The sequence below is a fragment of the Tamandua tetradactyla genome, chromosome 1 (assembly GCF_023851605.1).
Source record: "Tamandua tetradactyla isolate mTamTet1 chromosome 1, mTamTet1.pri, whole genome shotgun sequence".
In the NCBI taxonomy this organism is placed as follows: Eukaryota; Metazoa; Chordata; class Mammalia; order Pilosa; family Myrmecophagidae; genus Tamandua; species Tamandua tetradactyla.
In genome coordinates this window covers 227350572-227364274 of record NC_135327.1, presented here as the reverse complement: position 1 = coordinate 227364274, position 13703 = coordinate 227350572, and the positions used below count along the sequence as shown (strand labels likewise).

The window sequence follows — 13703 nt, the reverse complement described above, 5'->3', positions numbered from 1 at the left end:
TTTCCATCTCCTTGCAATTGTAAATAATGCTGCTATAAACATTGGTGTGCAAATGTCCGTTTGTGTCTTTGCCCTTAAGTCCTCTGAGTAGATACCTAGCAATGGTATTGCTGGGCCGTATGGCAATTCTATATTCAGCTTTTTGAGGAACTGCCAAACTGCCTTCCACAGTGGTTGCACCATTTGACATTCCCACCAACAGTGGATAAGTGTGCCTCTTTCTCCACATCCTCTCCAGCACTTGTCATTTTCTGTTTTGTTGATAATGGCCATTCTGGTGGGTGTGAGATGATATCTCATTGTGGTTTTGATTTGCATTTCTCTAATGGCCAGGGACATTGAGCATCTCTTCATGTGCCTTTTGGCCATTTGTATTTCCTCTTCTGAGAAGTGTCTGTTCAAGTCTTTTTCCCATTTTGTAATTGGATTGGCTGTCTTTTTGTTGTTGAGTTGAACAATCTCTTTATAAATTCTGGATACTAGACCTTTATCTGATATGTCGTTTCCAAATATTGTCTCCCATTGTGTAGGCTGTCTTTTTACTTTCTTGATGAAGTTCTTTGATGCACAAAAGTGTTTAATTTGAGGAGCTCCCATTTATTTATTTATTTCTTCAGTGCTCTTGCTTTAGGTGTAAGGTCCATAAACCCGCCTCCAATTATAAGATTCATAAGATATCTCCCTACATTTTCCTCTAACTGTTTTATGGTCTTAGACCTAATGTTTAGTTCTTTGATCCATTTTGAATTAACTTTTGTATAGGGTGTGAGATACGGGTCCTCTTTCATTCTTTTGCATATGGATATCCAGTTCTCTAATCACCATTTATTGAAGAGACTGTTCTGTCCCAGGTGAGTTGGCTTGACTGCCTTATTAAAGATCAAATGTCCATAGATGAGAGGGTCTATATCTGAGCACTCTATACAATTCCATTGGTCAATATATCTATCTTTATGCCAGTACCATGCTGTTTTGACCACTGTGGCTTCATAATATGCCTTAAAGTCAGGCAGCGTGAGACCTCCAGCTTTGTTTTTTTTCCTTGAGATACTTTTAGCAATTCGGGGCACCCTGCCCTTCCAGATAAATTTTCTTATTGGTTTTTCTATTTCTGAAAAGTAAGTTGTTGGGATTTTGATTGGTATTGCATTGAATCTGTAAATCAATTTAGGTAGAATTGACATCTTAACTATATTTAGTCTTCCCATTCATGAACATGGTATGCCCTTCCATCTATTTAGGTCTTCTGTGATTTCTTTTAACAGTTTCTTATAGTTTTCTTTGTATAGATCTTTTGTCTCTTTAGTTAAATTTATTCCTAAGTATTTATTCTTTTAGTTGCAATTGTAAATGGCATTCGTTTCTTGATTTCCCCCTCAGCTTGTTCATTGCTAGTGTATAGAAACACTACAGATTTTTGAATGTTGATCTTGTAACCTGCTACTTTGCTGTACTCGTTTATTAGTTCCAGTAGTTTTGCTTTGGATTTTTCAGGGTTTTCGACATATAGTATCATATCATCTGCAAACAGTGAGAGTTTTACTTCTTCCTTTCCAATTTTGATGCCTTGTATTTCTTTTTCTTGTCTAACTGCTCTGGCTAGAACTTCCAACACGATGTTCAATAACAGTGGTGATAGTGGACATCCTTGTCTTGTTCCTGATCTTAAGGGGAAAGTTTTCAATTTTTCCCCATTGAGGATAATATTAGCTGCGGGTTTTTCATATATTCCCTTTACCATTTTAAGGAAGTTCCCTTGTATTCCTATCCTTTGAAGTGTTTTCAACAGGAAAGGATGTTGAATCTTGTCAAATGCCTTCTCTGCATCAATTGAGATGATCATGTGATTTTTCTGCTTTGATTTGTTGATATGGTGTATTACATTAATTGATTTTCTTATATTGAACCATCCTTGCATACCTGGGATGAATCCTACTTGGTCATGATGTATAATTCTTTTAATGTGTTGCTGGATTCGATTTGCTAGAATTTTGTTGAGGATTTTTGCATCTATATTCATTAGAGAGATTGGTCTGTAGTTTTCTTTTTTTGTAATATCTTTGCCTGGTTTTGGTATGAGGGTGATGTTGGCTTCATAGAATGAATTAAGTAGCTTTCCCTCCTATTATTTATTTTTATTCCATATGTTCTACTCTTTTGTTGACAAGGTAGATAAAAGGAGCATCAGACACAAGGTTTTCACACTCACACAGTGACATTGTGACAGCTGTGTCATTATTCAATCATCCTCAAGAAACATGGCTACTGGAACACAGCTCTACATTTTCTGGCAGTTCCCTCCAGCCTCTCCATTACATCTTGAATAACAAGATGATATCTACTTGATGCATAAGAATAACCTCCAGGATAACCTCTCAACTCTGTTTAGAATCTCTCAGCCATTGACACTTAGTCTCATTTCCCTCTTCCCCGTTTTGGTTGAGAAGGTTTTCTCAATCCCTTGATGCTGAGTCTCCGTTCATTCCAAGATCTCTGTCCCACGTTGCCAGGAAGGTCCACACCCCTGGGAGTCATGTCCCACGTAGAGAGGGGTAGGGTGGTGAGACTGCTTGTTGTGTTGGCTGGAGAGAGAGGCCACATCTGAGCAACAAAAGAGGCTCTCTTGGGGGTGACTCTTAGGCCTCTTAGGCCTAATTTTACGTAGGTTTAGCCTATCCTTTGTGGGGTTAAGTTTCATATGAGTAAATCCGAAGATTGGGGGCTCAGCCTATTCCTTTGGTTGTCCCCAGTGCTTGTGAGAATATCAAGAATTCTCCACTTGGGGAAGCTGAATTTTCTCTTTCTCACCAATCCCCCAAGGGGATTTTGCAGATGACCAGCCTTTTTAACTTTGACAATCTAAGGAAGAAAAAGTCTTGTTTAAATTTTTAATTTTAGTTATTAGGGAGTGTTTTAGTTTTCTTGGCTGCCCAATACCATGCAATGACTTGGTTTAAACAACGGAATTTAATAGCTCATGGTTTTGAGCCCAAGAAGTGCAAATCAAGGCCTCATCAAGGCCAAGCATTCCTCCCAAACACTGGTGCTCTAGGCTGACTGTGGTGATCCTCCATCCTGGGCCCCTCTGTCACAGTGCACTCGGCGGCCCCTCCTGGCCTCACATTTCCTCCGGTTCTGTTGCTGTTTAGCTTCTGGCTGCTCACTGCTCCCCCTTTGTGGCTTCTCCAATCTTTCTGAACTTCTGTCCTCTTATAAAGTGCTCCAGTAATAGGATTGAGACCTTAATGGAAGTTAATTTCATCAAAAGTCCTATTGACAATGGGTTCACACCCACAAGAATGGATTATGTTGACGAACATGTTTTGCTTGGGTACACAGTACTAACCCAACCCAGAGAAATTAGGCATCTTTTATATTTCTTCTGTAAATTACTTTTTAGAGAGCATTTATCCTTCCTTATTGATTTGTAAAATTTGCTTACATAGAAGTGAAATTACCCCTTTGTCTGTCTTCTGGACAATAAATATTTTCCCCATACTTGTCATTTGACTCTGTATATGGTATTCTATGCCACATTTAAAATTTTTAAGGTTTTATTAGTACTTTTTGTGGTATGAGAAAAGAATACAAATAAAATAAAAGATGTTAAGTTAAAACTCTTATAATCCTTAATTGCGTTGGACTATCAGTAAGTATGAAGTCATGATATCTTTTTCTCTTCCTATAAAAATGTGTTTCCTAGTCTGTCCACTGAAAAGGCCTGAAAGCAATGACAACCCAGTAGGAATGAACTTTACTAATTGCAAGCACGCAGACTGGTGGTCACTAAATGCAATTTCCTAATATCAGGACCTAGACCTGCTTGCCCAACTCTCCTGCAGGAAATTTACCAAATAAGTCTTAAATATATTGTTATGCAAGAAAGCAAGGAAGATTTCAGAATACTTGGATAATATAAAAAGGACAAAGATGCTAACTTAAAGTGCTCCTTAAAGATGGAACAATTTAAGGACAGAAAAGATAATTACTGCAGTGGATTAAAACCTATCAAATCTTTAAAAATTAATGAATTCATAAAGATACTTAAAAAAACACTTATTTGCATTTTCCACGTGGGGATTTTTTTAAACAGCTGTTAAAGCTCTGGCTTCCCACAGGGCTGGACTGAGGCAGCTGCACCACTTCCGTCTCTACAAAGCTGTAAAGATGGCACACTGCACACAAGTAGAGCCGAATCCAATGCCCTTAGCATGGTAATTGAGAAGTCTGTCAGAATGCTTACTTCTGGTCTAGGCCCTTCCTGGCTGCCTCGTGTTCAGCCCTCACCTCTCCTAGCAACCCAGAGCTGCCCACATGAGCCCTCCCTTCTGCCCAGCACCCAGAGTTCCAGGGGCAGGGGGCTGTGAACTATTTCCAGTGAACAAAAAGGGGTTCAGGGTCCATGTTCATAGAGAATTTCAAACTTCTGAACGATTCAGAAGTTGTTTGGGATCTGCAATCAGTAAGGAGAAACATTTCTGCTGGACTGTCAAAAAGAGTGGAAAATGCAGAGATTAGCTTTCTTCTGCTGACAGCTTGTATTCAAAACCAAAGAGATGTCTGAAATGATTTTGTTTTATGCGGGTCACATTTGAAGAGTTGTTCTATTGAAAGCAACGCCCCTCATGTCTTCCCATTCCCACTCAAAATCCACAGCTGATGCTTCTTCATGTCATTGCTTTGGGAGCATAAGAAAAATTCATCTTTTAACGCTGCTCTGTGAATGCATATGTTGTGGATTATTTTGAATAAAGTGTTGTATTGCTTTGAAATGAAGCAGGAAGGGTAATGAGTGCTATATACTCCTTGGCATAAAGCCTGGTCTCTGTGATAACCAATCAATATCAATAACATTAGTGACTGAGAAAGCAGAAAAAGAAAACAAAATACTCATTTGGAGGTTGCTAGTCTGACGACAGGCGAGTAAAGGGAGAGTGTCGAGCATTATTCTGCCTTTCTTCTGCGAGCCGTCACCTGTGGCTCAGAGGGACAGGCAAGACAAAGGACAGTTCTTCACAGAACCAGCAAAAGCAGAAGGAACAACAGAATTATGAAATCATCATTTGCAAACATTAATGAAATAATGAGTCTAGGTAATGAATCACAGGATGCCAAAACCATTCAGTGAAAGATTGGTGGAGGGTGGGTAAGAGAAGAGACATATCTGGCAAAATGCTAACAACTGTTGAAGTTGTGTGTTGAGCATGCAGTGGCTCACTGTATTAATCTTTCTACTTGTGTGCATATTTGGAAGTTTCCATAATCAACAGGCCTTTTCATCTTTACGGTTTCTGTACCTAGCACAGCCATCTGGTCCATTACTGGTGTGGCTAAGTTCAGTTACATTTTGTCTTTTGGCCTCAAAGAAGCTTCCCATTTCTAGGAAATGTTTTGTTTGGTCTCCATCTATGCCTGGAGATGTTGTTAAAATGTGGATTCTGATTCAGCAGATTTGGAGTGGGGCTTGGGTTCTGCATTTCTAAAAAGTTCTAACACGCTGCCGCTGCTGTTTACTTGTAGATCGTACTCTAGGTAACAAGGATCTACACCAGTGATCACATGGTCCACTACCTAATTTCAGGAACAAGAAATCAATAGTATTACAGTTTACTTATTTCACTAATTCTATGACATAAGTATTCAAAACATCTAAGAAGTTGAGCAATTCAATCTAGCCCTTCAACCTCCACTATTAGGGAAAGTTCTGGCTGCTGAAGGACCAGGGTTGAAGGACCTTCTGACTGCTGTAGGGCCAAGTCAACCACTACCTCTGGACCAGTTTTAGGGGAACCAACTTGGCCCTGGCTGCTGTAGGGCCAAGTCAGGACTGATGCTGCTGCCAGTCATGCCGTTGGGGAAGGTGTACACACTGCATATGGGGTGGTATGTGAAGGCCTTTGAGAGCGGAGAAGGAACAAGGTGGTTACACAGTCACTTACCATCTCTGAGAAATGTCACACAACAATGTTCTCTTCTAGCTATTACTTTATAGCTTAGAACAAGGGTCAGAAAACTTTTTCTGTAATGGTCAGATCAGAAACATTTTTGGTTCTTGGGCCATATAGTCTGTGTGAAAACGGTTCAACTCTGCTGTAGCACAATAGCAGCCATAGATAACACATAAACAAATGGGGGTGGCTGTGTTTCAATAAAACTTTATTTACTCACTGAAATTCTAATTTTATATAATTATCATGTGTCACAAGATATTCACCTTCTTATGATTTTTTCTAATACTTAAAAAAATGTAAAAACTATTCATAGCACGCAGGCTGCCCAAAACAGTGGGCCAGATTTCACTCATAGTCTGTAGTTTGCCAACCACTGGCTTAGAAGATAGAAAGCCAATTATTCTCATGGTATTTGGTATTCACCATCTTACTGCCACCATATTGGGTGCTTTTTTTTTTTTTTTTTACTCAGACTGAATCATCCTAAAAAGCAGGCCCCTACTTCCTGCTTTCTCAGAATCTAGGGGGTGTCCCACGGGGCTATCTGTAACCTTGTTCTAATGTGGATTTGCATCCTCACTTCAAAATCCTTCTCCCCCAGTTGAGCTTTTGTGGGGATGGTTATGAACTTGACTGACCTCCAAGGGTAATGGAGGAGGCAATTATGAAGCCTCTTGAACGCAAGAATCTGGATCTGGATGTGCCACATTTCCCTGAGGTCATGAGCACGACAGAAAATGTGGCTGTATATGTCCGGGAAAACCTTCAGAAATGTCTTCCTGTGGTGGCAGTTCTTTAAAGTAAAAGTATACGAAACTAACGATAATATTGCAGTCTATAGAGCAGAATAGACCTTAGGGTTAGCTTGTAGAAAGACTTAATTTCTGTCTATATTTGAAAAACATCTTTATCCCCTTAGAACATTAAGTAGTTGTTATACCTCCACAATTGTGTTCTGGAGTGCCTGATTTATTGAAATTATTATAAGATCTGTTTTAAATGTATGTCTATTTTAAAACCAGATTGTAATATATCCTCAATATCATTCAAAGAATCTTTTCTCTTAGATTAAAAATCTCATTTTCAAAAAAATAAAAATCTTTCTTCCCTAGCTCATCAGGTCTCATTTCCCACACAAGGAGTTTATTATAACCAGGTATTGCAATTCACGTGAAGGTGTTCATTGAGAATAGTAAAAAAAAAAAAAAAAAAAAGATTAAAATCTCCAAAAGCAACACATCAATAGGACATTTATATAAATTATGGAATTCGTAAATAAGTCAATGGAATTCTATATGGTCATTACAAAGGATGAGGTGACCATTATACTCAGAAGAAACAGGGAGAAAGATAGTGTTTATAGTATGATTGCATTTCCTACATTCATTTAAACAAGTGTGGCTTATAAAAAACTTTTATTTTCCTGAATTAGCTCTGGTTCAAATAGTAGCTCAACTCTAGAAAACTTTTTATTTCCCAAAGATTTCCATTAAATCTTTGCAACTGAATCTTTTTTTTTTTCTTGCATGGTCAGGCACTGGCATTCGAATCCGGGTTTCTGGCATGACAGGTGAGAATTCTGCCTGCTGAGCCACCATGACACAGCCCTGCAACTGAATTTAACATCAGTCTAAATATTCCACAGATTTACTAAAAGATTACAAATGGATTGAAACATCACGTGTTGGTTCGAAGCTGTGAGTATCCCAGAAAAACATGTTCTTAAATCTAAGCAATTCTTGTGGATGTGAAGATGAGGTTGCTTCAGTTAAGGCATGGCCCAGCCCCCATAGGATGGGTCTTTTTTTTCTTTTGAGGGTAATACAGGGTTTATTGAATTCGATTTTTCTATTTAAAATTGAGCTCATATTTACATAGTATTTTGCTAGCCTACATGGGTACATTATTCCATTCAAGTTTAAGACTTATGATGAACAGGGCTCAATCATATAAAAACACACACTCACATTAATTGTTTTAAAGCAGTAGTGCATACATTGCATTCCTCTATAAAGCCAGCTTTGATTAAAATCACTAGTTTAAAAGATAAGTCTCTGATTTTGAAGATGAACCAAAATACACACTATATGATCCTAAAGTCTACTTTAGACAGTTTGTACAATTGCTATCTTATTGGACTATGGCCTATATATACATACTGATGAGAGGGCACCATCTGGTGTTAAGTTCAGAGAGCTGGCTTCCTCCCTCTTCTCCCTAAACCTTTGCCCAAAAATTCTAACTGTAAAGACTGAAAGGATCTGGTATTACTTCAGAATTAATTGGAGCTAACAAAAGCAGACCCACATCCTCCTTCAACTGTACCTCAATACACAGATCACAAATGGTTCTGGAATGAGAACATTTACCACCATACTTAAAAATTTAGGGCATGGAGAGTCAGGCAGAACAAGGGAAAAGAAAGTCACCAGTAAATAAGTAGGAAAGTAGGTAGAAAAGTAGGTATATGAAGAGTCAAGCTGCCTTGCCCAACACCAGTGTATGTATGCTTCAACTAAATGAATTCAGGACCAATAGCAGCAGACCTGCTTAATTCACCTTCCAAATCAGAAAAACAAGACAAACAACTTCAGGTTTGAATTTTCTACTATGCATAAGTTCCACCTGTGATGAGGAGCTCCTAAGCAGTATTTCTAATTCTTTTGCACAACATGACGCATGCAACACAGCACGCCCAGCAGCTAAGTAGCTGCAAATGCCGGCACTGCCCAGGTAATCATCATGCATCATGATTTCTTGTAGCTTCTTCACAACCAGAGCCTCACAACCCTCAGCACAGAGGTCAGAGAGGTGGATCAGACTGCCATCACAGCTGCTGGCACTCTCTCTGCAATGGCTAAGAGGGACACTCTGGTTTTTGGTTTCTTTGATAGTATATTCCCAGTCTGAGTGCTTGTGAATTCCACAAATCAATAGTCTGGCTAGAAGCATCAGGGCTGGTTCCATTGTAAGTCTTACACACTTTCTGAATGCTGCGATCAACCTTGTTTCTAACTTTGCTCAGTAAATGCATCCCAAAACCACTACAACTTCTGTAACAAAAACGAAGAGGCGGAGGATGACAATGTGATGAGTCTATAGCAGCTTTCCCAGATTGTGGTGCAGCAGCCAATTAGCCCAATAATGAAAAGCATGGCTCCTACAGCTGTGATCACTACAACAGGGATGAGAAGGTATACAGCTTCAAAGAAGTGGTCACAGTCATCAAGAGTGATGAAGACATAGGCTCCCACGTGGCATAAAATGGCCAGCAGCACCCCCAGTACAGCCTTAGAGATGTTGCCGCACTGGCCTATGGCGTCTGCCTGCAGAGGCCATCCTCCATGAGAGGAGCTGTGCACAGCACTCCCTGCGGCCCCTGCTCCTTCACAGAGCTCAGGCCCCAGCAGATGCCCAGTTCCCAGGATGGGTCTTAATCTCATTAGTGGACTCCTACAGAAGTAGAATAAAATTCAGACAGAGAAAAAGCCATGGAAGCAAGAATCCGAAATTCAACAGAACTCAGTAGAGAACGGAGAGACCATGTACCTTGCCATGTGACAAGAATGGCCAGCAGTCAGCCCCCAGAATGCCATAATCTTCCGTAAGAAACCATCGCCCTGATGACTCCTTGGCTTGGACTTTTACCCAGCCTCAAGCCCTGAGCAAATAACCATTATTTAACAAGACCTGTTTCATGGTATTTGTTTGAGCAGCCTAGGAAACTAAAATACATCAGGTGCCAAAAGCTTTTTGGAATAGCCTCAATAAATTACCCTGAATTTTGAGATATTAGCTTGAAGCTGGGGGCATGATGTTCTACGGTATTATCGCTGTTCAGTCTCAAGTTTTAGTAGAGCAAAAACTTATGTGCAGCACATGTATGTTTCACAGAGTTGAAAGAGAAATTCAGCATATTGGGGAAAGAGTTTCTACTCCTGAAGGCATTCAAATTCTGAAAGGAATGACCTTCTGTTAATTTAAAGTATAAATCTCAGGTATAGAACCTACATCCTAAAATTCTATTCATTTATGGAAAACTGTATGTCCCTATTAAACAGAAGCTATTGGGGTTATCAAACTTTTAATTCACAGACCCTCTCAGAGATCAGAAGAACCTCCGGAACTTGCACTAAAAGTACCTGTCATCCTTGCCTTTCCCCTGCCCCCCAAATTCATCATTAGAATTAATAGAGTGTAATTAGCTGCTTTAAATGAAGAGCAAACAATTCTCAACCTCCACACACTGAAAACTCACCACTTTTCTTACTATACACCAAATTTTATAAAGTGTGGTTATAAAAATGCCCTTCAGGTCAATATTTTTAGTGCTGTGTGCCAGATGCTGTTCTAAGTGTTTTATAGATTAATTGATCAGAACTTCATAGTGACCTTTTAGATAGGTGCTATCATCTCCTCTTCACAAATGAGGAAACTGGGGCATGGTAACTTGGCCAAGGTCACGAAGCTTGTGTGTGCCAGCGTTGTAATGAAAGCCCAGCCACTCTGAATCCAGAGACTGTGCTTTTAAATCACTGGGTTCAGTGACTATTGGATGAAGAAAAATGCAAAGTTACATACTCACCAGGTAGACATTGCTTGTTGATTGCAGGGAATAGTACAAATGGACAATGAAAGGACTTTTGCTTAGTGCCAGTGCATCTCTCTCAGCTTGTACCCCCCACTCCCAGACTAGAGAACAGCAACCAACCAGGGTATGCTTTCCTTATGGCAATACTAGAAGCACAAGAAAGCAAGCCCAACAGCACAACCACATTTTAACTCTCTGCTTACATCACATCTGATAAAACTGCAATGTCCAAAGCAAGTCAGGTGGCTAAATCCAGAGTCAAGAAGCAGGAAAATATACTCAACTCACCATGAGGCAAGTGTGTGGAAGTATGATACTATTTCAGAGGACTGAAGAACTGGGATAAAAAATTTATCATATCACACCATAGCTCAAAATAGCAAGCTAGTGATGCTAGCCTCTTGATTCTTCTGATTTAGGCATTATTAGGTATGGAGGATAAGAAGTTAGGTCCTTTCTCCTCCCCATTTCACCACAACACACGCTAACACATTCCATTCCCCATCACTCCAATACCACAGTTTTGAGTAGATAAATATTAACATTGGCTATGTAAAGGCTACTCTTTGTTTTCCTTGGAATTAGAAATTATCTTTTATGTGTTTAGTTTTTCTATATACTTATGACTCATTCAACTCCAAACACTTTGCTATTTATCTAAATCTACTCTCAAGATGTTTGCATACAAGGTATTTCTTCAATTTCTTCTTTCTGAAATATGTAACTCTAGAATTTCCTGACCTCTTCCAATATGGGCTGGTTGCTCACTCTGCTAGACATCCTAAGCTATCATCCTAAGAACTCCCTATACCATAAATCTGGTGCTTCTCCTCAACCCTGTTGTGGTTCTCCTATCTCCTGTATCCTATTACATCTTCTTTCGTAACTGAGCCCTCATTTTTGACCAACAAATTCTAAAACAGCTTTCTTAGAAACGGATCATAAATTTAATAGTCGTTATTATCTGATTATGATATTACTTTCCAGCTGCTTTGTGTTTGCCACACGCCAGATTAAACTGAGAAGGGAACTAGCCAATGTGACAGAAGTAAAAATTATTTTATACAAAATCATAGTATTTTGTAAAATTTTCTATTAGTAATACAAATATTTAAACTATCAAAATATTTAGGTATAAGTTGAGATGATAAATTCATTCATTTTCTTCTCTAGTTGAGCTTACTTTTCTTAGCATTTGAAATGATAGGCATATCTGAGTTTATAAGATGGTTATGAATATAAAGGCATGAACCAGAAAGAAGTATCTAATTTACTTTTTATTTAAGTATTTCCACTCAAGAGTACTTTCAGCAGTTTAAGCATGTTTGCTTTTTTTTTAATTAATTAAAGAAAAAAAAGAAATTAACACAACATTTAGAAATCATTCCATTCTACATATGCAATCAGTAATTCTTAACATCATCACATAGATGCATGATCATTATTTCTTAGTGCATTTGCATCAATTTAGGAAAAGAACTAGCAAAACAACAGAAAAAGATACAGAATGTTAATATAGAGAAAAAAATAAAAATAATAATAATAGTAAAAAAAAAGACACAAACAAACAAACAAACAAAAAAGCCTATAGCTCAGATGCAGCTTCATTCAGTGTTTTAACATGATTACTTTACAATTAGGTATTATTGTGCTGTCCATTTTTGAGTTTTTGTATCTAGTCCTGTTGCATAGTCTGTATCCCTTCAACTCCAATTACCCATTATCTTACCCTGTTTCTAAGTCCTGTTGGTCTCTGTTACCAATGACATATTCCAAGTTTATTCTCGAATGTCGGTTCACATCAGTGGGACCATACAGTATTTGTCCTTTAGTTTTTGGCTAGACTCACTCAGCATAATGTTCTCTAGGTCCATCCATATTATTACATGCTTCATAAGTTTATTCTGTCTTAAAGCTGCATAATATTCCATCGTATGTATATACCACAGTTTGTTTAGCCACTCGTCTGTTGATGGACATTTTGGCTGTTTCCATCTCTTTGCAATTGTAAATAACGCTGCTATAAACATTGGTGTGCATATGTCCGTTTGTGTCTTTGCCCTTAAGTCCTTTGAGTAGATACCTAGCAATGGTATTGCTGGGTCATATGGCAATTCTATATTCAGTTTTTTGAGGAATCGCCAAACTGCCTTCCACAGTGGTTGCACCATTTGACATTCCCACCAACAGTGGATAAGTGTGCCTCTTTCTCCGCATCCTCTCCAGCACTTGTCATTTTCTGTTTTGTTGATAATGGCCATTCTAGTGGGTGTGAGATGATATCTCATTGTGGTTTTGATTTGGATTTCTCTAATGGCCAGGGACGTTGAGCATCTCTTCATGTGCCTTTTGGCCATTTGTATTTCCTCTTCTGAGAGGTGTCTGTTCAAGTCTTTTTCCCATTTTGTAATTGGGTTGGCTGTCTTTTTGTTGTTGAGTTGGACAATCTCTTTATAAATTCTGGATACTAGACCTTTATCTGATAGGTCGTTTCCAAATATTGTCTCCCATTGTGTAGGATGTCTTTCTACTTTCTTGATGAAGTTCTTTGATGAGGAACTTTGGACATTTTAAGCCTTAATTCTCTATTCACTATTTTCATCTTCTCCCCTGATAACCAGTATTCTAGATTCTGACTCCAAGTTTGCTTTTCTGATCATACAATATATGTTCTTTCGCGTCCAGCTTATTTTGTTCACATGATGTTTTCAAAGTTCATCCATGTTACATGTATCAGAACTTCATTCCTTTTTATGTCTGAATAATATTCCATTGTTGATCATGTTTTATAGATTCATCCATGTTGTGTTTATCAATATTTTTTTCTGTTTTATTGCTAAATAATATTCCATTGTTTAGATATACCACATTTGTTTATTTATTCACTAGTTGAGAACGCTTGAATTGTTGAATTGTGAATAGTACTGCTATGAACTTTGGCATGTCTTTGCATCTGGACGTATGTTTTAATTTTTCTTGAGTAGTTTTCTAGGGGCGATATTACTGGATTATATGATAAGTTTTACTCTGGTTGTTTGTCTTATTTTCAAGTTGTAACAATTTGTATGTTGTGAATACACATCCTTTATCAGATGGGTCCTGCTTTTTTATTCAGTCGGATAGTCTCTGCCATTTAGATGGGGGGTTTTAGTTCATTTACA

General features: G+C 38.4%; 1 protein-coding gene and 1 pseudogene across 4 annotated transcripts in view; both read right to left on the bottom strand.

Annotated features, from left to right (window-relative positions):
- The window catches only part of C1H10orf67 (chromosome 1 C10orf67 homolog), a 195678-nt gene extending 184438 nt beyond the window's left edge, over positions 1-11240 (bottom strand). For 2 of the 4 annotated variants that reach the window (XM_077153963.1, XM_077153987.1), the window contains exon 1: positions 10537-11238. The gene's annotated coding sequence lies outside the window, so the exon portion shown is untranslated. Of the gene's footprint in view, positions 1-10536 lie in introns of all 4 variants that reach the window. The other 2 variants (XM_077153972.1, XM_077153976.1) reach the window with 2 other exon arrangements.
- LOC143688277 (tetraspanin-3 pseudogene) lies at positions 8506-9434 on the bottom strand (annotated as a pseudogene).
- Positions 11241-13703: the final 2463 nt, after the last annotated feature.